At 35.2% G+C, this 27,981-nt stretch overlaps 1 long non-coding RNA gene across 3 annotated transcripts in view; it reads left to right on the forward strand.

Annotated features, from left to right (window-relative positions):
• LOC311436716 overlaps positions 1 to 27,981 on the forward strand; it is a 149,683-nt gene that overhangs the window by 114,199 nt on the left and 7,503 nt on the right. Inside the window, exons 7-14 of one of the 3 annotated variants that reach the window (XR_014693050.1) lie at positions 4,453 to 4,699; positions 9,008 to 9,217; positions 12,269 to 12,357; positions 14,438 to 14,577; positions 15,905 to 15,974; positions 24,360 to 24,459; positions 25,032 to 25,090; positions 27,761 to 27,869. This is a non-coding gene — a long non-coding RNA (uncharacterized lncRNA). The remainder of the gene's footprint in view (positions 1 to 4,452; positions 4,700 to 9,007; positions 9,218 to 12,268; positions 12,358 to 14,437; positions 14,578 to 15,904; positions 15,975 to 24,359; positions 24,460 to 25,031; positions 25,091 to 27,760; positions 27,870 to 27,981) is intronic. The other 2 variants (XR_014693052.1, XR_014693051.1) reach the window with 2 other exon arrangements.

The raw sequence follows: 27,981 nt of genomic DNA on the forward strand, positions 1-27,981 counted from the left end.
ATTGCAGTCTGAAAAAGTGTGCTTGTGTGTTTTGTTTATTAAGTCTGGGTAAATAATGCTGTGGAAGAAGTTAGGAACTTTTTGCAGTCATGGCTGGGAAGTATATTTAATAAGTATAAAACAACTTTTTCATTGTTCAGATTTTTTTTTTCTTCAATTGTTAACAAAGTTTTACCTTTCTGTAAACCTAGATGCACTCAAATGTGGATGCATCATATATAGCTGCCACATTACAGCCTCCTGAACCAGTTGTATTTCTAGGTGTCTCTTTCTCACACAAAACTGTATTTAGAAAAGAATCAGCAAGATAGTTGCTTTGCATCTACTTGCATACACTGCTGAAGTTTGACTAGCATCAGGAGGAACGTATTTCTCTGAGGACTGCTCATGCTCCTACTTGTCTCAAGTTCCTACTTGTGGTACTGTGGCTGCCTACTTTATAGATTAAAGTCCTTCATGTCTATTGTACTAAAACTGTTCATAAAGAACAAGGCATCAAGAGATTTATTCTGACCACTCTTGTATAATTTCTATGCTTATTGAACCTCAGTAGTAACCAGTTATGCACCATATAAATAGGCATCATCAGACTCCCAACAACTTAACAAATACTATATGTAGAACAATATATATGCAATTTTATGATTTCCGTAACTGAAGCTAGAGGGTTTTCTCTTTTAAGCTACGGGGTCAAATGCTTGTAATACTTCTGGATCCAAAAGATTGGTAATGAAGAAGATTTACCTGCATAAGTACATTCTAATGATCTGATTTTATCTCATTTTACTAGATTTTAGTTGTACTTGTTATCAGGCTTCTATTCAGTTTCAAAACTTCTGTTTTGGCTTTTCTTCTTCTGCAATTTTCTTTAAATAGTCCAAGTTTGCTTCAGTATTTTTCAAGCCAGATATTCTGTAAGAGTCACTTTTGAGCCTTTTTTTTTTAAGCTGATCTTTGACAACACAGAGAGTATTTCAAATAATAGTGTGGAAATGGTTTGGTATTTTCCTGCTGTTTGTCAAAATGTTTTTGCTTTTATAGGGGTGTATTTTCCTGGATCTTCATGTTCTGATTGACAACTTTTTTTTTTTTTTTTTTAAGTAACTGTTTGTTTTTTTTTTTAACTTGCGCTATAAAATTAATTTGACTATTTATCATATTTCTTCACTGAAGTGTTGCTGTGCCTTTTTTTTTTTTTTTTAATAAAAAAAGGTGCAGTGATTGTTTGTTTGTTTCTGAAGAAACATCATCATGAATCATTTGCTATATTTCTGAAGATGTAGAGGTCTTGGAATTGTCTCAATATATATTTTTAAACTTTCTCTAAGATCCAAGAAGAAAAACACTTAAAAGATATCCCTGTAAGGAATCAGTCCAAAATTCATATGAATCCCAAACTAACTCTCCTTCAAATTCAGTCCATGTCTGCAAACTTTCCCCTTTCTTGGATATGGACATGTTTAAAATGATAATCATAAAGGAGTTGGAAATGGGTTTCTTTGTTTTACCAGTTAATGTACAAATCATCTGCATAGAAGTTCGATAAAGCTTAAGAATTTGCTGTGTCTGGTTTTCTGCAGTCAGAGAAAGAGGCTCTTTTTTTTCCCTTTTTTTTTTTTTTTTTTTTTTTTTTTACGCACCTAACTCAGGTTCCACATGGTCCTTATGAAGCATGCACAAATTTTGCTTTTTTTTTTTTAGCTCCTGTTGTGTAAAGAACACAGTATGTGAAACGAGTAATGCTACTCTACCTTAAAATAAAGATTGATAAGAATACTTGTGTGAATGTCATTGTTCAGTGAAAAAGTTCTAATTGCAGAATTCAGTGAATGTTTCACAATGATTAATCAATCTACTACATCTACTTTCTTGTTCTGGAAGCAGAACACCATTACAATGACAATCTATTGTATACTACAACACAATATTTACAATTGAAATGTTAAATGATACAATTACTCTCAGACTTAAAGAAATCTAGAAATAATCATTTATTTGTGGGCTTTTTTCTGCGTTCCTTTTTAGAGTCTAATGTATGTGATTTGCATGGGCATTGTAAAGCTGGTTGTAGGACATTTCTGAGTGAGAGAAATCATTTGACATAATAGCAAATACCTTAGCAAATCTTCAAGCTGTTCTATTCAATATACAATGTTATAATTTTGCCATATAGGGCACACAAAGGAATGATAAAAAATCTGAGTTATGATGTGGTGATACTGTAAAAGAACTATGATTTTATAACGGATCTGAATCTGAAAAGAATAGAAATTATATGTAGTCTGTTTTCCTTTTTTTTTTTTTTTCCAAACCACCATATTAAAATTTTATCACAGGTTCAAAAAAATTGAGTTATTTTATTGGAGGAGTCTGCTGAAGAAAAAAAAAATAAAAAATTATCCTAACACTCTATTTTACATTTGTATTCTTCCAAAATCAGTCTGTGACTATTTATTCTTGCCTTGTGAAGTTGCAGAAGTAATTTTTGGAGCTGTATTTTAGAATCAAATATTGAAAATGAGCCTGAGATCAATAAAAAGCTAAATTATTCAGTACCAGGAGGAACAAAACGTTCTAGTCTATCGTTATTGTTGTTGTTAAATATTGAAATAAAATTTCTGAGTATTTCTGAAGTAGGGGAATATCTTATCTTTACAAAGAAAAGTGTGAGTCTAAAACCCACTTGAAGGCTAGTTTGTTTATTTTTTTAAAATGCCATTCTCTTTTTAAATTGAAAAGGAATTATGACTAAAGCCTTTCTTGTGTTGAGCTACTTAGGTAAAACAAGGTAAAGATGTCAAGAACTTGATATTTAAATAACACACAACCAAAATAACTTCAGAAAAACAAAGAACACAACTTAAGCATTTTAAAACTAAGTTCAACATTTCATTGCTCTGAGAATTTCTCAAACTATGAATAGTGCACTTTCCAGTTCAAAACTTGAAGCATGTGTTGAAACACTCAGGCAACTATGCCTTTTTGCTATTGGCAGAACAGAAATTTTAGTGAAGACTCCTTTTCATATCTAGATGATGCCAGATATTTTATATCTACAGATGCCACTGTATCAGAGATGACCTAGTATAGCGTTCATATACTTCACAGTAAGTATATAGAAACAAAATGTTAGTCACTGTATCCTGCTCAGCTACCACAAGAAGGGGCAGATAGTACAATCAGATAAATTGATTTTAGTTTCAAGATGAAAAATGAGTAGAAATGTTGAAGTATAATTGTGAAAATGTTTATGAAATATTTTCATGAATCTATCTTACAGTTTCAGTAAGAATAATATTCAAAATAGGCTGTAATTCTTTTGTTTGTTTGTTATTAATCAATCTTTTGCTGTTGCACATCCTCTGCATTTTTACCAGCCAGAAGATCTTTATGAGAAACTGTTTTGATTGAAGATATTATGAGGAATTAAGAAAATAACATTTTACTGAAGAAATGACTTTTTTTTTTTTTTTAGTTAGAGTAAGCCTACTTAAAATACACTTGATGGGAGAATATTGGCTTTTGCAAAATTGAAAAAAATGTCTTTTTGCCTATAAGTGTAGGGTGGTTTTTTGTTTGTTTGTTTTTGCCTCTGTAAATACCCTTTTCATATACCATTAACAACCCGTTTCCTCTCTTTTATGATAATAAATGTTTTTAATGTTCTAAATATTCCCTGAACACTCAAGCCACATAAGACGTCTACATGGTGGATCTTTCAAGACAGCTTCTGCTGAAGTCTACAAAATTTCTTAGGTCTTAATGATTTTTTTTTGGTTGGCTCATTTGAATTCAAACCTCTGACATGCTTTGCCTTTACAAGTACACTACAAACTAAAGTTTCTGGGGTTTATAAGACTTTTTGAGACTTCATAAAGTGTAGTACTATCAGTTGGTTCAGTTAACAGACTTTTGCTATTTTTTTTCCTATTCATAGAAACAAAAGGAGAATTTGCATTTTTGTCTTCATGTGATTATTGAGTATTTTATGTGAGTCTTCATATAAAGATAACAGAATTTAAATAAGAAAGAAGAGAATATGAATGTTCCAGTGGCTGGAAGACGGATACAGAGATAGAAGGCAGACCATTTTTAATTATTTAATGAGCCTTCAAAATACACAGTGTCCTTGCACTGTGTAATATAATATAATATATTATATAGTATATATTAGTATATATGTATTATTATAGTAGATATAGCACATCCCAAAGTATAGTCAATGTTCACTGTCAAGGATACCCCTGTATTTCTTCTCTGTTGAGTGTTGATGACTAATTTGTAAGTAAAAATTAAATCTGGGTAAGACTGACGTACTACAAGATGATATCAGACAGTAGTCCACACCAATTAGTACACTTCTCTTTCATGAGAGATCTGTCAGCAAAAATGTACTATTGAGATTTCTGTTGATTTGTCCTTTTAATTATTTTTTTTTTTTATTATTAACAGCAGGATGTGATACTAGCATGGGAGATGGCAGTTTTCCATAGATGACAGTGAATTGTATAGCAAGGTGATGGATACCATCACAAGGACAAACCAGCAAGGAAATAAAAAATACAAGAGCAACCATGCAACAAGAAACAAATGGAAAGGTTTACATTCTTTAAAGATGTGGATCACCATACTGTGTTTGAAGCTATAGGGCTTTGCAAAGAATTTTGCTTGAAGAGACCAGCAAACACCAGAGATTGAGGTAAGCATTCTTGCTCTGAGCACTGAGGAGGTGGGGAACAAGCAGGTGATGGAAAGTTGTAGCTCTTGTGATGATGGTAGAGACAGAATAAAGCCACCTGGTAAAGACAGCTATCAGAAAGAGAGTTATGTTCATCACTCCATCCATTTTATGCACACAATTAGACTGCAGTAAAGCAATGGTTAAGAGTAATTGTATAACATGCAGTGTTATGGGGAGTGCAACCCCAATCTTTTTCTAGCTCCCTGTTCAGCCAGTGGAAGTTTTTCCTCCTCCCTCTGCTTGTGAGGCAATTATTTTAATTCAACAGCTTTCAATGCTACAAAGATGACTTCGGTGGAATGAAACTGTTCTTGTGGAGTTGAGGTTGAATACAGTTATGCTTTTCTTCTCTTGGTGAGATAGCACGCATCATGAGTTAGGAGCTGCATTTGATACTTGGTGTATAACCATGCATACTACAGAAGATGCAACTCACCATTTTGAAAGGTATACTTTTAGCAGCCTGCAGCACACTCATGTCTGCTGCTTTTCCAGTCATTAAATTACAATCATTTTGCTGATGGCTTCCTTTCTCATAGCGAGGCCACACCAAGTTGCAGACTACGTTTTTATGAAGAAAGTTAATTTCTAAAATTTGCAATGTTAGTTGCTTGTTCCTTTTCCTTTCCTAGTTCAGTATAAATGAATGTCAGAGAAGTTTCTAGCCTTGGAAAGAGTGCACATATGTAGAAGGAAGAAAAATTCTACTTATGTTTAGTATTTCTACTACAAGATAGAACAAAGAGAGTGGGGAAACAACACAACTGACTGAATGCAGAAATACAGAAGGCAATTTAAAAGATTAAATTGAGCCTTAAATATGTTGCACATCTCAGAACTGTCATGGACTCTTCAAGGGACCCTACTGCAGCTAACATTGTTTAGAAAACGTAGCTGTCCTAGCATTACTTTATTGTTTGACAGGTTTGCCAAGACATCATGCTTTCCATGTTGGGGCTGTAGCTTTGTGTTTGTCGATCCAAAAACTGGTACCAATTCGTCATTGCCACCATCTAAATGGTACCCAGTTCTTTCTATATTATGCTATTGCATAATATTCTTCTCATTCCTTAGCCTTATGATTCCTGTACTTTAAATTATATTATACGAATCAATGGATGAAACCTCCATGCAGAAAGTTCTGAAATTGTAATGACAAATCTATATGTTTTTTACTAATAGCTTTAATAAAAATTTCAGACCCTCTTCTTTTGGGGGGAATTTTTGTTTTGTTTTGTTTTGTTTAGTCTGGGAGTGCTAACTGATGGATAAAATAGGTTTATGTTGTATTATTTATTTGGAAAATCTGCTGCCAGTTTCCATGGCTGCTCAGAGATCTAAAAAGGTGAATGAATTTTAAATATTTAAAATCTACCACAAACAGCGTGTATTGCAAACTCCAAAGATAAAGACAAAAATCATTTTATGGACATTTGTTAAGTCTAATGTTTAGAGGAAGGGAAGAGATAATATCTGTATCTTCAAGGAGGAAGTGAGTAATTCAGTTACCACATGGATGTTGAGAGCTATGCAGCGTTTATGGGAATAAGAGAGCAGAGGGAGCATATTAGCTTAATGTGGACGCTGAAACACTGTACCCATCTTTTCCCATATGAGAAGACGTATTTGCAGATGTGACCAATATTTCTTAAATGCCAAACTTTGCTAGCTTGCAAATTACAAGATGTTCATCATTTATCATATTATTTTAGACCACTCTTGTGGCCTGTCACTATAGCAACTCTATTGGCTTCTGCAGCAACACCTGGTCCTATCAGTAGCTATATACTGTGGAAGTTTGTTCATAAATAATCCATGTGAAAGTGAATGTAGCTGTCATGTTAATTTGTGGCTAACCTGGTTCTGGCAAGTTTATAATTATATTTATGAAGCAAATAAAGCAGATTGTTTGCTTTTTCTTCTGCAATGACTTAACACAAACTGACAGAAACAAATAAAAGAAGCTTTACTAATCACAGTCAAAGTAAAGAAGAATGTCATAGGGATGTTCTAGATACCATCTCAGGGATATAGTCCTAAATCTGGCCTACTGTCTCTCTGACCTCCAGTTAATAGATAGTGTGGTGCTCTTGTAAATGTGTTTACAGTAAATACTGTAAACAAAAAGTAAAAAAATAAATACTATATACAAGGTTACTTGCTTAATTCCCTTTCTCCTATGCTACACTTCCCACCTTCAACTCTTTTTCTAATCTTGTCCACCCTGCTCTTAGAGTTGGAGATAACACTCGCAGAAGACATATAATAATCAATAACATTTATGTTTGAGAATATTACTTTAAATCAAGAAAGACACAGTTTGGTTAAGCTTCTGTTCACCTTTCAGTCTAACTGTGGATAATAGCAAATTGAGAATTTGCAGTTCATTTGAGTTCCAGTATCTCCTCTTCAGATTTGGTCTTTGTTTTGTGGCAGACCTTTTCACACGTAAGTCATAGAATTGCTAGCTTTGGAAGGAATCAAAAATTGTGAATTGTGCTGTTCTTTTTTTTTTGTTTGTTTTGTTTTTTTTTCATTGCTCTTGATAGCTGAATATATGGGTAGGAGGTAGCTGGAGAAGTAGAAAAGTCTGCAATTCTGTCCTTCTGTTGCTTCAACAGACATTTCAACTAGGAACTACAATATTGCTGGTATAAAGTAGTAGCAAATAATCTCAGACTGAAAATGAACTGTTTGAGAAACTGTAAAGAGAAAGTGTACCCACAGGACATAATATCCTCTGGAATTACTCCTTATACATCACTGTCTGATGAAAACTTTCTGATTGTATTTAGAGGACTAGAGTGTTATCTCTTTAGCCAAGATAAACAGCTAAGTTGACAAAATATTGATTGTCATCAGTAGGCATTGCAGTTTGATACTGAAAAAGGTATGCAGATGATGTGATTATAGTTCCTTGTCTCTGTTCCTGTTTGGTAAAAAGACTGTTTAAATAATTAGCAAATTTTATACTTTTTGTTTTGTTTTGTTTTGTTTTTCTCCTGTCTGTAAAGGTATTCTGCACTCTATTTGCATTCCAGCAAAGGAAATGAATTTATTTCATCCATTAAAGGATTACTAATGCATATGTTTAATTTATTTGAGATCCTATTTTTACTATTTCCTGTATTACAGGATACCTTCATTAATATATATATAACAATTTATCTGTTCATAATTATGCCAATTACTCTTTCTGCCATTCTCTGGAAAGAATTCTTTAAATACAGTATATATGACAAGACTTACAAAACAGAATAACCAAATAACCAGCTGAAACCAAAGGAAATCTTTTTTTCCGGAGTAAAGTCTGTATGTACAACACAGCTACAACTCGCGCTGTAGTCTTGTTGCTATAGAAAATTAGCTTCTTCAGTTTCCTGCCTTGTCTTTTGTAAATGCCAGGGTAGTTAGGAATATCTTTGAGTTTATATCTGTGTATATAATTCACAGAGGAATTACATCTGGAGATGCTATCTACTGAAATAGCTGACCTGCTTTTACCCCCAGAAGGATATCCATTCAATGGATCCCTGAAGAAAATATATATATATATATATTGCTACCTTGTGGTAGTGTAATACTTAACAACAATGAAACATGCATAAAAATCTTGTTGAATTGAACAAGGTCATTAATGCAGGAGCAGCAAGTGAGAATATAGTTGCAAATGAAACAGAAATGAATGCCACTGTCAGTTTCCTCTCCACAGTGCATGGACCTAAGAGGATAGGCTACCTCAATGTCACAAGGATACAATGTCCAGCTAATGAATCTGACCTTAGTACTTCTAGTGTATGCAAAGGGAGGACGATCCCAATAAACTGTGTACCTAGTTAGTGTTTTGAAAGAACTCCTTCCTGAAAGCTGAAAGTTATGAATATGGGTGATTTAATACAATTTTAAATATTGATTCATGTTAGAAAGTTCTTGTCTGAGCAGCCTATTACATTAAAATAAATCAGACCAGAGCAACTTTGATAGGTGCATCTGATTTGAATAATCTTGCATGTATTAGATATCAGCATTGGCTAAAACCATAATTACCTGTGCATGTGTATCTTCAAGATTGTGTTATCATATGAAAAAAATATTCAAAATACAAAAACAGTATTCAAAACAGAACCCTTAAGGTATCTCACTGAAAGGCTATGTAATCGACATGGGATGCAGTCCCAGTAGACACAGCGTAAAGGTTTGCTCTTGGCCAAACTGGTAATACTACCTTTTTTTTTTTTTTTTTTTTTTTCCTCTTTTTTTTTTCAGGAAAGAAGCATCATGAGGTTCTCTGCTTTTCCCAGGCTTAATACCCATAAGGGAAATCAGATGCAATGTGCATGTGCATGCTCCTTTGCCTGTGCACAATTTCTTCTTGACATGTCTTAGTTTGTTCCTTCAGGTGATTGACTTGTGGAGTGAGTCGTAAGTATAGAGGTGCTGAGAATCCAGAAATAATCTACAGAAGGAAGAAATAAGGTAATTATGCCTATACTTGATTCTTGTAAATCTTTAACATTTGGCAGTGAAAGGAGCTGAAGTGTATCATTAAAGTCTACCATAATCAGGTAAATTATTATGCATACCTGGAATGCTTTGAGGGGCAAGTGAAAGTCAAGAAATGAACTGGGGAGATGCGACTCCAGAATTTCTATTAGCAGTGATTAGCTTTATATTTTTGCTTGCATTCCTCTTGCATGTATCTGTGTGAAAATGGTAACGCTTCCCATGACAATCTTTAATAAGATTGCAACATTTTCATACATAGATTTTTTGCTATGACTTATCCCATTGTCTCCAATGAGAATGCTTGTGTAAAAAGATGAATGAAAGTATTTGGTTATCTGTCAACTTTTTCCTTAATCTGTCTACTCTAAATTCTGTTGTCATCTGCCTTTAAAAGTCAGCGTTCCTGCAGCCTTTCCAGTTTCTTGACCTTTGTTAGTTGCTTTTAGATTTAGATTTGGAAAACACCATGTACAGTCCTGCTCTTTCACGTTTTCTTTTTCTTATCATAAAGACAAGAATGGTGTCAATTGCCAGATGTTTGTTATATGAGAGAGAAAGGATGGTTTTAAAATGTAGGAGAGACTTCGGTTAAGTATGTTTTTTTTTTTTTGAGTACAAATATGATTCAGCAATTGATGATGGAAAAAAAAAAATCAAGAACAAAAGACAAATTATCTACTACAACAGGGGAACAGCCCATTCCCCAAACCCCAGACGGTATCTTAACAATGTCAAATGGTGACTTGCAATTTCCCTACACAAAACTGTAGCAAGCAGCTTTCTAAACTTAAGACTTTTCAAGTAGTAGCTGCAGCTAATGTGAACCACAGTAAATAAATCTTACCATCACTTTTTGGTGTTACTATAAGTTTCTAGTTTTATAGCTACTTAATTGGAATGAATAAATAAATATTTTTTACTGTGGAGCTGAAAATGACATGCTTATATTTTACTGGAACAGCAAAAACTTATCCTAATTGTTATTGATTACTCTAACCTACTGCAGATTTACAAATACTTCTGAGCTTGTAAAAATATTAAGTATTTATTTGTTTCAATTTGAATTTGCAGAATACATTGTACTTGTTTTTCTTCAAATGATTGCCTCTATCTCAAGTTACTTTTTTAGGATTATTTAATTTTTCTTCTTGCTTTAGTTAGCAGGAAAATTTTGGATAGTGACCAAGTGGTCCCAAATCTCAAAGCTTTTTCCACCAATTGATCAAAACAGAACTCGGGTGGAGAACTGCAATTTGGGGTTATAATTCTTGAGTGTTGGTAAACTGATTTAAGGTAGTTAATGCCATTCATCACTGAAATAAGAAAGCCTGTGGGACTGGAGAACCAGATAACTTTAGACCTCGGATTAAGTAGGAAAGATCAAGTGTATATCTGAAATAACAGCAAGTTTTCCACCCCAAATATTCTCAGCACAAAGCACAACATATTTTGATCAGAGAGTATCTAATATGATGTTTGCAAACTTCATAAAATATACATACCTTTCCCTGTCTGATCTTAAAACACTTATGCTTTAAAGAAATTATTATGAAGTCAGTCTTGTTCATTTATTTTTGTTGTTTATTGCTTTCAGGGGTAGAGAGGAAAGATAATAAAATAAGAGAACCTGGTAAAAAGATAAAACAAATTATTGTTTATAAAATGAAAATGAATACTAGATTTATTAAATAAATGAAGTATATGGAAGCCTTAAATGATTCTGTAGGAATGATTCCAACTATTTTAAAGCTTCTAATAAGAGTTCAGTTGAGAAGAGTTGTTGAACATACTGCCATTTCCTTGTATACACACCTGGATTTCCTTTGTGTGGAAATCAAGGAATGTGAAGATAGTGTGCAGCTACATCTTTACCCAGAGTGTGCAGGCTGGAGGTAGTCTAGCATGCACGCAGACCTACAAATTTTGGGGTGCCCCCATTTCAGATGTATTCGGGGCATGTATCCAGCCTGAAGAAGAAAAGGCTCTGGGGAGACCTCATTCCAGTTTTTCAATACTTAAAGGGGGCTTATAAAATAGATGGAGAATAACTTTTTGCTCAGGCAGATAATGATAGGACAAGGGGAATGGTTTTAAACTAAAGGAGAGGAGATTAAGATTAATGTTAGGAGGAAATTCTTCACTCAGAGGGTGTTGGCACTGACACAAGTTGCCCAGAGGAGCTGTGGATGCTCCATCCCTGGAGGTGTTCAAGGCCAGGTTGGATGAGGTCCTGGGAAACCTGATCTAGTGGGATGTGTCCCTGCCCCCTGCAGGGGGTTGGGTGATGTTTAAGGCCCCTTCCAACCCAAATCATTCTGTGATTCTATGTTAATGTATTCTGCTTCTGTGCAAGGCAAGTCAGTGTTCAGGATTGCTGCTGTAGCAGCACTGCTCTCTGTTGATTAAGCAGCATGGTTAATATTACAGTCCAATGTGCAGGTGTCCTAAACTGGCTATGATGCTTCTTTAAAAGAGATATCTACACCAAACAGAGGATGGAAACAGCCTTAAGTAAAATAAGTAAAATGTCTCTGTGTTAAAAATACAGAAATCTAAATGTCACCCTTGGTAAGGCTGGCATTGCAAGTTTGGTGCAGTCTGTTGAAGGGAAGGCAATGAAAACAGGAGGAAAGAAATAGGAGGCATCTGTCTGAAAAGAGGTGGTACCCAGTTCTAACAGCACTAGAAGATGAAAAACCAACAATCTGCATCAGCCTGCATGTGCAACAAACTGTAGGAACAAGAGAAAGATGTTCAGTTTATCTGCATGTAGCAATTGCTTTGGGGTAGGGTACTTGTTTTTTTTATTTGCTCTGCCTCTGGCCACTCACCGGTCATCAAGGTGTTGTATGTTTGTAGCCATCTATTCTGCCATAGCAGTAGCTGGTATGTGGTGGCTCACTAACGATAGTTGCTGTACTGATGTGATCTGGCTATGGAACCATCTCATCCCATCTCAACTGAGCTTTCAGCCTCACCAAAGGTTCTCCCTTGATATGCTGTCTCTTGATCCCTTTACAGAAACTGTTGTGCTTACAGGCAGCGGCATAATGAAGGGCTATCTCTGAAAACTGCTGGACATTTTGGAAGGAAGATACTTGCAAAAAAAGGTGAAATGATAAGAACCTGAGAAACAAATAAAGGAATGATACAGTATATTTTGTATGCTTCAAAGTTATTCTATGCTTTAAAGTTATTCTAATAAGCAGAATTCCTGTCTCCCTACTGTTAATTAGGCTTATTTATCCTGGTTATCTGTTTCTCTTTTGTTCTGCAAATGATTTCCTGTTCACTCCAAGTAATTTTGACTCATTAACGAGTTTGATTTTGACAGAAGACTAGAGGTCTCAAAGCTTTGAACTACCTACAGTTTCAGATCAGTGACTCTCTTGAGGAAGTATATTGTTTCATTGATAAGAATTAAGTGGAGAAAAGGATGGTCCTGGTGGAGCTTGAGTTTACCTGCTTTGTTGATGTGCTAGGTGACTTGCTGAAAACAGAATCAATTGTTTCTCCTTTCTTAATAGGATTTGGAGGGAGATGGGAGGACAGTGGGAGGAGTTCGGAGGATGTGGAGGAAGGACTTAATATTGCAAAAGTGACAAAGAAGGATACTGGAATGCATAGGAAAGAACTGAAGGTACTGTAGAGAGGGACAGAGAATACGAGTCATAAATCTATGGGAAGGATTTAGTTAGCCATACTCCTTGTGAAAGATGTAATTTAAATGCAGAAAATTTCTGAAGTCTTAGATCTTTTCATTAATCTCCAGGTTAGCACTTTAAAAAGGTTTGCCATAAATACAGCAGTAGACAGTTTCCTCCCATTGGTGCAAGAATTCCCTGTATTAGATTTTACACCTCCATTTTTTTTCTTTCAGAATTAGTGCGAAGCAACTATATGCCACATGCACGCTTCTCTATTATAGGCAATCCCCAGGAAGCTCATTAAGTTTTCTTTATAGCTTCTATGCACTGCTGGAACCATACCTAAGTGGAGTGTCTGACTGTCAGTGATTAGATACCACGATGGTATATACTTTAGAAAATATCTTAGTTGGCATACAGAAATAGACAAATATAACAGCACTGCAGTGGGCCATTTATTCAACAGGAATTTCAGTTGCATAAACAGTAACACTTACACAGTTCCTGACACTGGCTTCCAGTTTCAATAGTAAAATTATTTCTGAAAGAGCTCCTCTGTAACCATACTGTACTGCAGAAATAAATATATCGTAAATTCAAAAAAAAAAAGTGGATGTCAGAGATGAGCAGGTAACTACTAGTTTAAAAATTTTCTGTTTATAATTCTATTTTGAGCATATTGGTGTAAAATACTTCTCTAAGGCAAATACCCCTGTGAGAAATATGATATTGGTGCAATTTTTGGTGGGTAATCGAGGGAAAATAATATTTTTAGTAAAATATTCCAATTTATTATGATGCTTATTGTTAAGACATAAGTGACAGACTGGAATAATGCCAACAGATAGTCTATTCTGAAACAAAACATGCCTGGTCTGTAACTCATAACAAGATCTTTTATTGGTGCTTGTGCTGGTAATCATGAGAAACTGATGCTGTTAGCAAGGACTACTTTGATAGTACTCTACTAAAAGTACTATGGTAAAATGTTCTTTTCCTTCTCCCTTTATTTTGTTCTCTCTTTCCCCCCCTTTCCCAAGATTTCTGATTATCAGTTAAAGTTCTTGACCGTGTTTTTCCATGACCAGTCATCTTTTCTGTTTTGCCTCTCCTTACTTTTTTTCTATAGCCACACCCTATTGATTCATTGCACGTTGTCTTTTGTTTTTTGTTGTTTTTATTTTTTTTGTATTTGAGTAAATGGGTTGACGTTTCATACTAAATTTATAGTTTCCAACACTTATGAGAAAACAGTAATAAAGCCATGATGGTCATAAGTTTGTAATGTGATGCTTTGTAATGTTATGAGGCACAGCCTGTACCAGTCATATTTGAAAGCACTTGTAAAAAGTTAGTTAACACATTGTATCTTAGCACCCACTAGTAGTCTAGCAATGCCACTAGTAAGTGCATGCTTCTACCTGTATCAGTTGGACTCGGAAAAGAAAGAATGTTTAAAACGTCAATCCCCTTTTCCCCTTTTTCTATTGCTTGGTGTGGTCTAAGTAGAGCTACATATGTAATATTCTGTTTTGCGTTGCAGCTCTCTGTTTTATTTCTTGTGAGAAACAGCTAAATTCTGGGTGACTTTCACTGCAGCCTTACACAATGAGGTGTGAATCGCACCAGAACCATGTGTGATGTAACAGAACCATACATTCCACAGATTCCCTTTCACAAAAGGTTAGTACAACCATTTTCTGAAGATTGTTACCTCATTAATAGTACCTTCACCATTTCAGCTGGACTACGAATTTCTGACTGCTGAAGCTGAAGGGACATCTTCACTGGTACACGTGGACAGACCTGGAAATGCTCATGCCTTTGTTCCTCTATACCATCCATCTGAGCAGAGGGGAGAGCAGAGGTTACAGGCTGCACCTCGCTGACCCCACAGCCCTGGGCATGGCTTGGCTTCCACCATACGTCAGAATAACATCAAGCTGCTCTAATTTCTCTTGGCAGAAAGAGCTCCCTGGAGGCATTTCTATGTTTCTGAACACTTTGCGTTAGTTGCAGACACTGTTAAGATACTCTCTATGCCTGTGTCAAGGATAGTGAATATGTTGCATAAAGTACTTTGCTCAGAGGCCTGTTAAAGGCACCTTTATGTCTCTAATGGACTAGAGCAGTGCATGAGGGATTAATCAAAGGACAGAAATGATTCCCCTTCCTATTTCAAGAAATATTAGTATCTTACAGACCTTATTTTCATTTTCTTACAGCAATTCAGTAGCCAAATGAATGCTTCAGGACAAGTCTCTCAGGGACAGTAAAGGATGGGAGCTTTACTGAGGCAATATATTTACTTCTTGAAGAGTATCTTCTGTCAATTCCCATTTTCTTCTTGTTTCTGAGCTTGCCTAGGAGCAATTCTGGCAAGTTCTGAAGGAAATCACCATGGAAGGTCACTATGACAGGACTCTTTAAGAATGTCTCAGAGAGCCTTCAGTAGAAGTTAGAGGAACATATTTTATTACTCTAATAGTTTCTACAAAACAACAAACTCCCAGTAATAACCTGTGTACTTGCGTGATGTTTTTCCATATCTGACACAAAATTGCTAATGATCCAGTCACAGCATGCACCATCTCCACTGTAATATATCACATACTTTGGAAGCAAGTTGATCTAGATGAAGTAGGCTAACCCTTTCTATTTGTTTACTAACTTGATTTAAAAAAAAAAAAAAAAGAAAAAAGAAAAAAGAAACCACTGAATTACTCTAAGCAGCTTTTAAAATTATTTTAAATTACTTTAAATTCTTCTCCTTGTCCCTCATCCATGATATCCCAACACATTCCCTACTTTGTAAAACTGACATAACTCATTTTCATCCCATCATGTATGACTTTTCTGCAATCAACTGTAGATGAAATCAGAGTTTTCCAACCTCTATGAGAGAGAAAATAAGCATTCATATGCTTTTCTACTTTAAGTGACAAACACATTAGAGGTATAGATGGTGGAAGTTCTAATCATGGCTCTTTCCCTTTGTTCTTTGTTTCAGTGAGTTCTAGTTGGCCCTGACCTGCTAATACCTGATTTGAAAACCAAGAGAAGAAATGAACTCATGATGGGTAAATACTTACCAATTCATTTACGTGTTCTTATGTACTTTGTTTAGTAGTATTGTTGCCAGTGTATGTTTCCAGAAAAAATGTATAATAAAGTGTGTCACCTACTATGTTTTTATTATAAGGGACTAAGAGCCATTTCTTAAGAGACTGGTTCATCATCAAATTAATGCACAAGAACAACAATATCTCTCTCTCTCTCTATATATATATATAAAAGGATCAAAATGTTGGCTGAAAATAAAGTTGCCTATGGAAATGTTCCTCTCAAAGTAGTACTATCACCAGCCCTAGATCAGGTCAGTGCGAGCTGTCTGCTGAAGTCTGAAGAACCTCCAAGGATTGAGTTTGCATTGCTCTGAGTACACTGTTAGCTCATTTTCAGCTAGGCATCCACAGACACTACTCAACCTTTTCCAGCATAGCTGATACTCTTCAGGTTGGCTTCCAGCTTGTTCTGACACACAAGATTATTCTGTCCTAGGTGCAGAACTTTCTGCTTTTTCGTGTTGAACTTCAATTGGACAAATGCTTAAGGTTTTCAAGGTCTTTCTGGACTGACTGGGTAAATCTCAGTTCTTAGAGACTGGATCTCTGAAATGCGTAAAAAGTTCAGACTTAGCCAATTTGACCACAGTGAAGTAAGTTTATTATTACAGTGAGTGTCTTCACTGTTATAAAGACATATCAGCAGTTAATTTCTTTCCCCTTGATGTAAAACATTGTGAACAAGAGTGTTCTGCTGAAGCAGGAGATCTATGCCTGATCTCACCCCATGTGCTCTAACTTGCTTTATCATCTATTCTGTACACTCTCAAAGCCCTGAGTTTTGTCTTCCTCATTTGTTGTACTGCAATCAATTCATATCAGGCTAAACCAAAAGGTTTCACCTAGTCCAAATCTAGAAGAGGTGTTCTAGATTCTGGCTCGTCCATTTCAAGTGTTACTGATCTTGCAGGTACAAGATCAGTAGCCTGTGAGCCTGTTAGCTCACAGGCAAATTTATTTCAGAATCATCTTAACCAGCAGCAACTTTAAAAAAAGCTACTGCATTAAATTCTGCCAGGAAGCAGTGCTGCAGATTCTGCTAGTAATTATTGCATTTTATTATTTTGTTTCATTGATCAACATAAAACTATACCTCATTTTCAAATGCATAAAATAAGAACAGTGTTAAGATTCTTTTAAAAAAAAAAAAAAAAAAAAAAAGACTTTCTAAGGTAAGGTCTATTCTCATGTTTTACTCCACCATTGAATCATTTCAAAATCATTGAAAGCAAAGGTGTTATGCTAGTGTAAAATCAATAAGAAGGGAGTTGAAAGGGCCGTATTTTCCACATGCAGTGAATGAGAAATGAAAGAAAGGTTTATAATATCATAAACCTTGGAACTGTGTCTGGTGATTATCCTAGATATGGCCTGCCAAGGAAATGACCAGCATCTGCTGCTGCCCACCAGTGTCCTGAAAATACAATCAGGCTGCTAGTATTCACTGAAGTTAGCAGTAAAGTAATCCTCTCAGTTTCAGCTCTTAAGATTACATGTAATTGTGTGTAAGATGCAGTCTCAGTCTGCACAGATTTTTCAGATTCTCAAATTCTGAAGATTGAAATTGATCACATTTGCCTCAAACTTGCTGTTCAGCTTCCCTCTTTGTATTTCATTGCTGCTTTTGTTTTTAAAATGCTAAAAATTTTGTTTTTAAATTGATAAAAACCAAACCAAAACAAACAAAAAAAAACAAAACAAAAAAAACACCTGCACAGATTTCTATGCATTCTCTCTGGTTCATGGATTCAGAAGTGGGGTGTTTTTTGTTTTTTTTTTTTTTTTTTCATGAAGCAGCTTTGAACTGAAGTTAATCTGTTTTCTTTATGAATTAAGATAAGACTGCTTTTAAAACATAAAAAATATTTCAAGGTTCTGAGGGAGCTTCAGGTATACACACACATCTCAAGGAAAATACAGAAACTAAGACAAAATGTGATAAAGTAATCTGCTGAAGTGAAAGTAGGGAGAAACAGCATAGAAAAGTTAGATTACAAGAAGGACATGAAATAGAAAGGAAGAGAGGTTGTAAAGAATACAAGGAAACCCTAATTCAAGTTTGTCTGTTCATATGTGCCTATAACTTTTCAATGCAAAAGGATAGGTTACTTTCACAAAAGATTTCATTAGTAAAATGAGCAGAAGAATAGGGGGGAAAAAAAAAAAACAACACACACCTCTGTGAGTTCCTAGTACTTCAAAGTATAGCAAAGTTTTAATATATTCAACCAATAGCTCCTAAAAATAGAGGAATACAGAATTTAGGGGGAAATGGGAATATGAATAAAGCAGAAAGGAGAGAAGTGTAGGGATTCTGTTTTGTTTGCTCTAGCTCCCCCACTTCAAATTTATTAAATTATTAAAAATTAAAATGCAAAATCACTCTCATTCTCACTTGGTTTGTCTGGTTTCAGCTGAATTGGGTAATGGAGGAACCAATTCTTCATCTGTTTTTGGCTATGATATAAGGGGTCTCCCCTAATCATTTGGAGTGGCTTGCTGCAGTAATGATATATTCATTATACTGCCATGAGCAGTTGCACTGCTCGTTGAGAGAATGCAGGACAAGACAGGCAAAAAAACACCAGAGAAGGATTTTTATTTATTTATTAATTTATTTTTGTCAGTGTGAAATGATGCATTTTGGCTTCTGTGGATGAAAACAAGACTCAGGATCTATAGTGATATTAGACACAAACTAAGGATGAAAATAAATTCTGTTGTAAGGTATTTCCTAAGAGATAGCCATCCCAATTTTTGGTGAGTGCTCAGAAAAGGGAAAAAGGGTTTAGCATTCAAGCTGAACTTGACCAAGTCATAGAATGTGTTTGCAAAAGTAGGATTATGAATGTTTTACAAAAATATGGTAGATTTTTTTTCACTTATTTGTGAAAGTATCGTTGGGGTGCAATGGAAGATGTTATGTTAAGGACAGCGTTACAAAGGAAAACAAATACATTGGCCTTTTGAGCAGTAACAGGCACTGAAGATATAATTTCCACTCCATGACACAGAAAATCCTGTTGCGTATATAAATAGGGAGGAAAATAACAGCTTGCATATTATACTAAAACAACCTATTAGCCTATATTAGGGACTCCCATGTGTAAGCTTAAAGAGAGCAAGAGGGTTATAAATTCCCTTGCCTACCTCACTGCCTCCGTGACTGTTAGTCACACTGCCTTTCCCAAACTCTCCTGTGTGCAGTGTGAAAAACACAGTTGATAATACAGACAGAAAGGAGGCACAGCAGTTGCCTGTAGCAGCAGGAGGCAGAGGGCACAGCAGAAGATATTCTCATTGGTATTGGTCTTCTGAGACGGCTGTACCAGCTTTTTTTTCCTTCCATCTTAACTTTCTACTCTGTGCTTTCCTTCTAATTATAAAATAATAAAGGAATTTCACAATGGTTCTGTGCAATCATCTCGAGGTTTTAGTCCCAATTCTCTTTTTGCAATATTTTTATTTCAGCTTAATTTCCTTCTCTCCAGTGATCTTACTTCCAAGTTACACAGAAACAAAATTTTCTGAAATATCTTTATGGATAAAGTATAGATACAAACTCAGCTAAATGTATATTAAGCAATTTATTGTGAGTGCTGCAGTACATATCATAAGGAAGATGAAACCTAATGTGGAAAAAAGACAATTTGTTGTAATATAATTCTGTTTCTACCTTTACATGTGCTGAGTGAAATATGGCACAACGCATAACTGAAGACAAAGGTACAATGTAATAGATTTATCCTTGCACTACTCAAGTGGAACATCCATGAAAAAGATAAGGGTTCTAACCTCACAAGTTATATAAATGATAAATGTGCTATAATATTTACTCTGTTTTCTTTCTCCTTTGATAATGCTGTATACAGTGGCCATTATCTTAAGATCTCTATCACAATACTATATAATTTATTTTATTGTTATGTTGCTGTGTTATCTTTATAAATATGTTCAGTGTATTGATATCTTAAATTAAAATCCTAAAATTCTCATAGCATACCTACCAAATGAATAGCATCTTTACAATGCTATTTGATATGCTGAAGCCTAATAGTCTTTCTTGTTCAGAGTCTGTACTCATACGACATAAAAACAAATAATTAAAATAAATTATACCCTTAGAGTCTACAAACTAAGGAGACAAACAAAAATAGCTGTGCGAGAGGGAGGTTAACACAGGGATATCTGTTGACAGCGTTATGAAGACCTCAAAGGGATTCATACGTTTGTCTGCCTGCAGTGATATGTGTGAGGAATTCCATGTCAGATTGTTAAGTTTAGCAGACAGGATTTCCAGTAATAGATTTTCAGAAATGTGGTTACCCAGGGGTATTGTATTCTTCCCAATTACTAGAGCATTCAGTGAGACTTTGGCCTTTTTCTTTTCCACTTGTGTGTGTGTTTATGCACATAACTGTTGGGTTTGCTTTTGTTTTGTGTTTTTCTGCTTATTTGGTATCGCACTCAATGTACTGAGAGAGATTTTTGCGACCTTTAACACAGCTGCCAGTCACTTTCTATAGGTGTCTGTGAGGATGAATGCCAGTTTTTCTGATGATGACGAGTGACTCTCATAGCCATTGTCATTTCACCTCACAGCTTCTTTTAGTTGTCTTCTTCTGTTGATTTTTCTCAGTGGAAAGTTCCCCTGTTCTGGAAACTTTAGGTCCTGAATATTAGAAATGATGAAGGCTTTGAAATGCAGGAGGCTCTGCTGTGTTGAATAGCTAATGACCATGAAGTTTCTACTGCAAGGAAATCATTATTAACAACCCAAAACTCAGACTGGGGCAGGGCATTCTGTGTTGCATGCTCCAATATCTGTTTATTGGTGCTCATAGTTTTAGAGGCAGGAGCCAACTGAGGTGATGTATGAGTGGAAACAAGGAAAGAATTTTAATAAGGAATGCTGCCTGGGCCAAGTGGCCTTCTCTGTACTTTAATATGCCTTGTGGTCGTCTTGTCTCTAAACACATCAGACTATAAATAGCTTAGTTTTCACCAATCTGCTACTCTTGCAGAAGAGAAAAGAGGCCCTAGGCCTACACTGTCTTGCTGGGAAAGAGCAACCCACATCAGCCACCTCGGCATATGAACGGCTGAGACAGCTCTTCAGACCCCATCCAGATCACAGCTGTCCTGCATGTGGAGAACCTGATCAGGGTGTTTGGAGGCTAACACCTGCCCTGCGTGGCCTATGCCACCCTCCAAAAGGTTTCCAAATCCTTTCGCAGCTATGTGTATAACCTAAAAAACGGTTTTGACAGCTGACAGATAAAAAGATTTATGTGGCAGTATACTGACTGAAAAGGAGAAGACTGGAGGGACCAGGACAAACTGAGGTTTGTGGTAGTCTGCAAAGGAAGTACCCCCCTCCAAAGGATGTCAGCAGCTGTGCCAGAGCAAGCAGCTGAACCTGATCCTAGTCTCTCATCATTTGAGTGCCTAAGTAGATGATGATATCCTGCACAATGACTCAAATCCTGCCTAATTCAATATCTGAAAGTTAAATTGTTGTTGGCTTATAATCCTTTGATTTTGTAGGCTTCTTTGAATAAGGCTGGTAGCAAGATGTCTTTATTTCTACCCCATTCTTTTTCTGTCCCAGCTGCTTTTCCAGGACATATTAGTCCATTAAAATAAATAAATAAATAAATAAATAAATGAGAGAGAGAGAGAATAATAAAAAACATGAGGTGATGAAGTTTCCATGGAAAAACAAATAAATAAATCTGAATTTAGATGAGAAAGATGAGGAAAGTTCTGGGTGAGTTTTGATTATTTTAAAGTTATTAACTTTCCCTCAACTAATGTATGAAAATGAAATTTTCGCATTTAAAAAGGAGGTAGTACTTTAAATTTGATGATGATTCTCTTCTTTATGTTGTTAGTTTGAACTCATATCAAACTTTTTTTAATGTGAATTAAATAATTTCAAGCTTATCAATGAATGGTATCATATTTAGCAGAATATTTACCATGTTTACCTCTTTGGATTTGAAATAATTGAATGAGGTATTCAGTTACAAGACCAGAAATCAGAAGATTTGGAAACAGATTTTAGACTTGTCTGAATTCATCTTAGCTGTTGATGACTCCAGAGTATCTTACCTAATCCATATTATCTCAAGATATGGGCTTTACAACCTCTTCCAATCTGTTTTTGATTCTGACAAGAAGAAAAAGCAAACAAACAAAAACAAAAACAAAAACAAAAAAACCTTACATAAGAAGCCACCCCAGTTTTATCCTTTGCAAAATAAGATGACAATGATTGTTACATATATACGTAGGATGATGAACATAGTTATCCCTTGAATAGTGATATTGAACAATGGAATTTGAGATTTGCAGAAAACATCTGTGGAAATAAACTCTATATAGGAGTGATATCTAGAAATATCTTGCAAGAGAATGGTGTACAAGAAGCAGTTTGATTTTTAGAGGCCAGGCATGTTTTGCCCATGTTTTCATCCAATCTAGATCACAACTCTTTAGGGATACATACCTTTCCCTCCTTACTGTGGTTGGTGGACACACTGATAATAAACTTAGCTAAAAATGCTAAGTTTCTGATGACATGGGAATGTGCATAGAGCACAGTTATTGCACTGCATTTGCCATTTCTTGGCCTATGAGTGTCTTTGTAGAAATGAAAGGTGATTTCAGTTCTGAAAATGGTGTTCCTGTTATTTCATTGTGCTGAGCTTTTCATGCAGTGTGGTAGCTATGAGAGGTAAGAGAGCTGTCCATTTTGGAAAGAAAAAGCTGAGACCATCCATTTAATGTCACTTAGGACCTATTACAGCAGGATAATTTGGTCATTTAGAATTTTAGATCAAAGTATAAATAGTTTGGAGCTACACCACATCCCAGAGGTGAGAAGATGGAGACCATTTGCAGTCATAATACCAGATGTTTAGCCATTGCTATAAATTCAACAACAAAAACTGAAAATAAAAAGCAAGCTGTTAATTGGGGATATTTGGAGTCATGTCACAGGTGAAAGATGATCTAAAATGCTATTTCATAGTGCAATGCAATAGTGAAATTAGCACATGTCTATTATCACTGCGTGTAACTCTGCAGGAAACTAATGGAAATAGCTTAATCTTTTCAAGCTCCTCTTAAAGAAGAAATACAGGATTTCACCTGTTGCTGAGTTTTTACTTCTCTGTTATTCCTTGCCAAATTCTTACTGCACAGCAGTTTTGTATTATTTAATGTGTTGGCTGTGGATTTAATAAATAACTGTAGAGATGAGTGATCCAGTCATTTGTTTTTGGTAAGTGACAGCTATAGCGATGCATTGTGATGATGGTTAGAAAGGAGAAGGGTGCAGTCTTAAAATTCCCTCTCTTGAACCAGTTTCAGGGAGTTCTCCTTCCAAAGCAGTAAAAGCAAAGACATTAATTATGCATTTTCATTATGACAGAGCCAACATCAGCAGTGACTAAAACATAATTTGTTTAGGTGGCAGTGCAGGCTGTTCTCTGATCAAGTTTCATTTCCTACAGAGAGGCATCAGCCTTAAATTACACAGCAAGTAGGCAAGAGAAAGGAAGCAAACAATAAAACACTTCCCAGAAGAAGAAAAAAGGAAAATTTGTCTCTCATCATCCTACTAAATACATAACTCTCTATTTTTGTCACTTAACAAAAAATCAGGAAAGGGGTTCAGCGTTAGTTAAAAGGAGTATGTTTTCTATGGGACTCTACATAATTATATTTTAGATTTCTAAGAATGGGTTGCTTTTAATGCAAAGGAACTTTTCCACTGGAAGGGAGGAAAGGATGATAGAATGAAAAATCCCTGAGAAGTACTTATAAGACAGAAATGAGGGATATCTTACTACTTTGTCCTACTGTAATCCGTACGTAGAGTGATCTGGATTTTCTTTAGTAAGGTAGACACAAAACAAGGACCTATATGTATCAGACAATTTAACTGTATAGGCATGGTAAAATCTATACAATTAAAGTTTAACATGTGTCTTTTTGAGGATATATATATATATATATATATATATTAAGCTAGAGTTCAGTATAATGTTAAGCATGGACGTAATTTTACTTTATTTTTGACTTCAGTAGATCTATTATTTTGCATAAATCTATAAATGTATTTTAGCACGTTACTAAATCAAAGACCCCAAAGGAATACTTTCTTTATTTGCTTTTAATTTTTGGCTGCTGTAAAGAAGTGTTGATTGTGATTTTGTAGTGTAATTTGACTTTTAATATCATATTCCCTGACTGCTTCAGTCCTTCTGTATTTGATGTGCATAAAGCGAAAGCAAATAAAAGCCAATTTCTTATTATCTCCATTGCTTACAGGAGAAACAATAAAAAATAGGATGAACTATGTGCCATTTAACAGGAGTATCTTCCTGTTCAGCATTGTTTCCCTTCCAGTGGAGTTTCCTGGCAATTTCAGGTGAATGAATAGGCAGACAAATTCAAAAATGTACATCATTTACCCCCATGTGCAGCAAATGTTCCTTTGGAACTGCTATTGTGCAAAATTAGATTCTTTCTGAATACAGGTAAAGAACTACACGCAATAAAAATGATTGTGAAGAATGTTGTGTGAGCTCAGCAGGTTTGATTTTAATTGAAATAGTTAATATTTGATTAAGATACGTCTGATCACTCTAACTTTCCAAAGTGATTAGATACTGAAAAGTCAGTGTTAAATATTCCTTTGAAAGGGAGTGAATGCAGCATTGTCACCTTATTGCAAGCTTTCAGCTTAGTGCAGTTTATTTTATGATTTAAACATTTAGCATGCTTAAATTATAAAATTAATTGTACCATTAACCTTAAAATACAGTGGTCTAAGAGCAGGTTTCTCAATACATGTAACAGATAAATGGTCAAGTTACATTGCTGTTTCCCAAAAGGAATAATGTAAATGCAGATAAAATGCTATATGAAGACATTAAAAAACAACAACAACAAAACACCTTAATCTTTTACATGTGTTCTCAGTTTTGTTGTTCTTAACAGGAGCAAAGGATTAGTATGAAGACGAGCTGACCTGGTGGCCTAAGATTACATCACCTCAGGTCAGAATTTTGTACTTATTGAAGTGGCAAAGCCTGCAAACTCCAGTGATATGAGTATATAATGGGGGGTGGATGATGTACAGGTTGCATTATACATGGACACACTCTTTTGGCTATTTAACAAGTAGAAACTCTAAAATTAAATATTTAGAATATAGTCTGTATTCCTTATGCTACATTCATACTTTCCTCTAGAGCATTCCATTGAATTATAACTGGGTTTGTCAACCTGCATTGAAAATGACTTTCAAAGGGTATGTCTGTATTTCCTAGTAATGGTACGCTCTGTACAAGCAGGCAGAAGAACTGCCTGCTTACAAACAGCAATTTTCTCCTGAGAATTTCAGGACAACAAAAATAAATCAGGTTGTCTTTCAGGCATTCCATTGCTCTTTTCCCAAGGCAGAGGACAACTGGAGGAGCAAAGCAGTTCTGCTGCTTACTCGCCTATCTTTAATCAATGTAGTCAGGCAAGAGAAATCATACGAAACAGTGACAGAGAAGTGACAGATTTGATTCTGAATAGAATGCGAGAAAGGTGGTTGGCCAAAACCATGCTTGAAGGATCCAACTTTTAATTGGAATTATTAATTTTGCTTTGTCTGGTTACACTCCTGAAATGCAGAAATGGGTGGAGAACAGTGAAGTTACAACCCTGAGGTTCAGACCATCAGATAATCTTGTGTCATGTGCAATGAACATATATTACAACCAGTTTGTCATAGCTAATCTTATTTTGTCCCTCAACACACCTATTTCAATGTAACAGATAATAAGACAGAGTTGCCATGATACATGCTAGTGATTTTGCTTCAGAGTCAGGAAAAGATTAAATGACTGGATAGAGGCTTGTAAGTGTCTATGTATGCTGGTGTGTATGTATGTATGCTGGTATGTGTATGCGATCTCATCTGATGAAAATTGATAATAATATGGCAATGAGGTAGGTAAATGGGACAAATAAAATACAAAATGCTAATTTTGGAAAATGAAAAAAAAAAAAAAAAAGTAAAAATAAAAAAATCCAGGCCCTACTGAAATCTATGGAAAAAACTCCCACTGACTTAGGTAAGGGCAGAATTTCAACCCATATGCCAATACTGAACTGTTGCAGGATTATAGATTGAGAAATCTTGTTCAGTTACTTACTCTCGCCTAAAAAAATTGTTGATGCATATTTCAAATTAAAACAGTGGATGGAAGAACCTCCATAAACAATGAAAATTCAGATCAGAAATTAAATATAATTCAGCACCCTAGGTATTTTTTAGTACCATCTTTAGTTCTTTTTAAAGTGTTATAGTTACTAGAGAATTTCTATTGAGAAATTGTTCTGAAGTATGTGGCAGTTAGCTGTGATGACCAAATGGTCTCTCTCTGATTATCTCTTTTGATTGGGGTAGAAGATTGCTGTGTTTGTGGAGGCAAGAAACTGTTCAAAACAGTTCTTCTTTCTGTTCTTGCTTTAGCAGGCAAGAGTGTGAGTGTTAAAAGTACAATTGCAGTGATAGAAGCCTGCCTGCTGGAGCAGCTACAAAGTGAATTCCTATGTCACTTGGTTAATTTTCTTTTTGTTTAGTTTACTAAAAATATATAAACCATTATCTTGCTTCTTTCTATTCATAATTCTTTATAGCTCTTGCTATATTCTGATAGTTCAGAGTCATTCCAAAAAGAACCAGACAACTTCAAAAAGTATGTTTGCTTTTTTGATGCTGGAAACTGAAATTAATTGATTTTTTAAAATGTTTTCATTATTTTCAGATTTTGTTTGTGAAAAGTGACTATTTCTAGAAAAAAAAAAAAAATTGCGTCCTTGGTTTTACTTTCCCTCAAAGAACAGAGTTATTTAGTGATAATATGTTATGTGACATTTTATATTCTGTTTGAAAAGCCATCTTTTATTTAACAGCATTCTGACAATGTTTTAAAGATAATTTATCTAAAGTCATTGTCATTTATTCACACCATTAAAATACCATGCAGGCTTCATGAGCAGGGACACTAAGGTGATCTTGAAAGTTCAAAAATACACTTTTTGTAAGAGCAGCTATAATACAGCTGCACTTGGGGAACAGTTTTGCTCTTATGCCTTGTGTTTATGCAGTTTTTATGACCTTAAGGAAAGATCTCAAGCTGATCCATAGTTGAAAGATTATTTTCCTCCTCATAAATATGGCACATAAGACTGACTACCCTGATTTACTGAAATCACTGAAAATGTCTTCAGTTTCTTCATGTTACAGATCAAAGCTGGGCAGCAGGAAGAGCTTTCCCCCTGTGTAAATGTTCTAGTTTTCATCTGGAGACATTAGGACTTCCTGGGAGATGCCAGACTGAAATGGTTTGGATGTGAAAAGCGTTATTTGGTTATTATCCAGACAATAGTGAGCCATTATCTAAATTGTTCTTTTTTTGGGGGGTACAATGAATGCTGGAATCTTAGCAATTTCCTTTCCAAACCCACTGAAGTGGACTAAGTTTTGGACTAAACACTGTTGTGAGCAGATTGGAGACCCAGATAAAAGAAATTAAGAAGAGAGGTTGCTCTGCCTCTTCATCTCTGTAATGTGTATACTTGAAATTTGGAAATCTGCTGCTCCAGATTCGCTGCTTGTTTCACAGACACAGTCATTCTTAAGTCCCCTTTTAACTTACTCTCCTCAGCAGGATTTCTTTTGCTTGCTAATTGCCAGCAGTGAAAATCTACGGAGCCAAATTGATGAGGAAGAAAAGGTTTTGAAACCAAAGTGGCTAAAAGAATTCCAGCCATTGCGAGGTGGGAGTACAAAAGGTTTTGGTTTTTATTTTATTTTATTTTATATTTTTTAATTTATTTATTACAATAAGGAAAAGGTCTACTAATTCTACTGATGATAATTTAGCATCTC

This window comes from Aythya ferina (genome assembly GCF_964211825.1).
Source record: "Aythya ferina genome assembly, chromosome: 4".
In the NCBI taxonomy this organism is placed as follows: domain Eukaryota; kingdom Metazoa; phylum Chordata; class Aves; order Anseriformes; family Anatidae; genus Aythya; species Aythya ferina.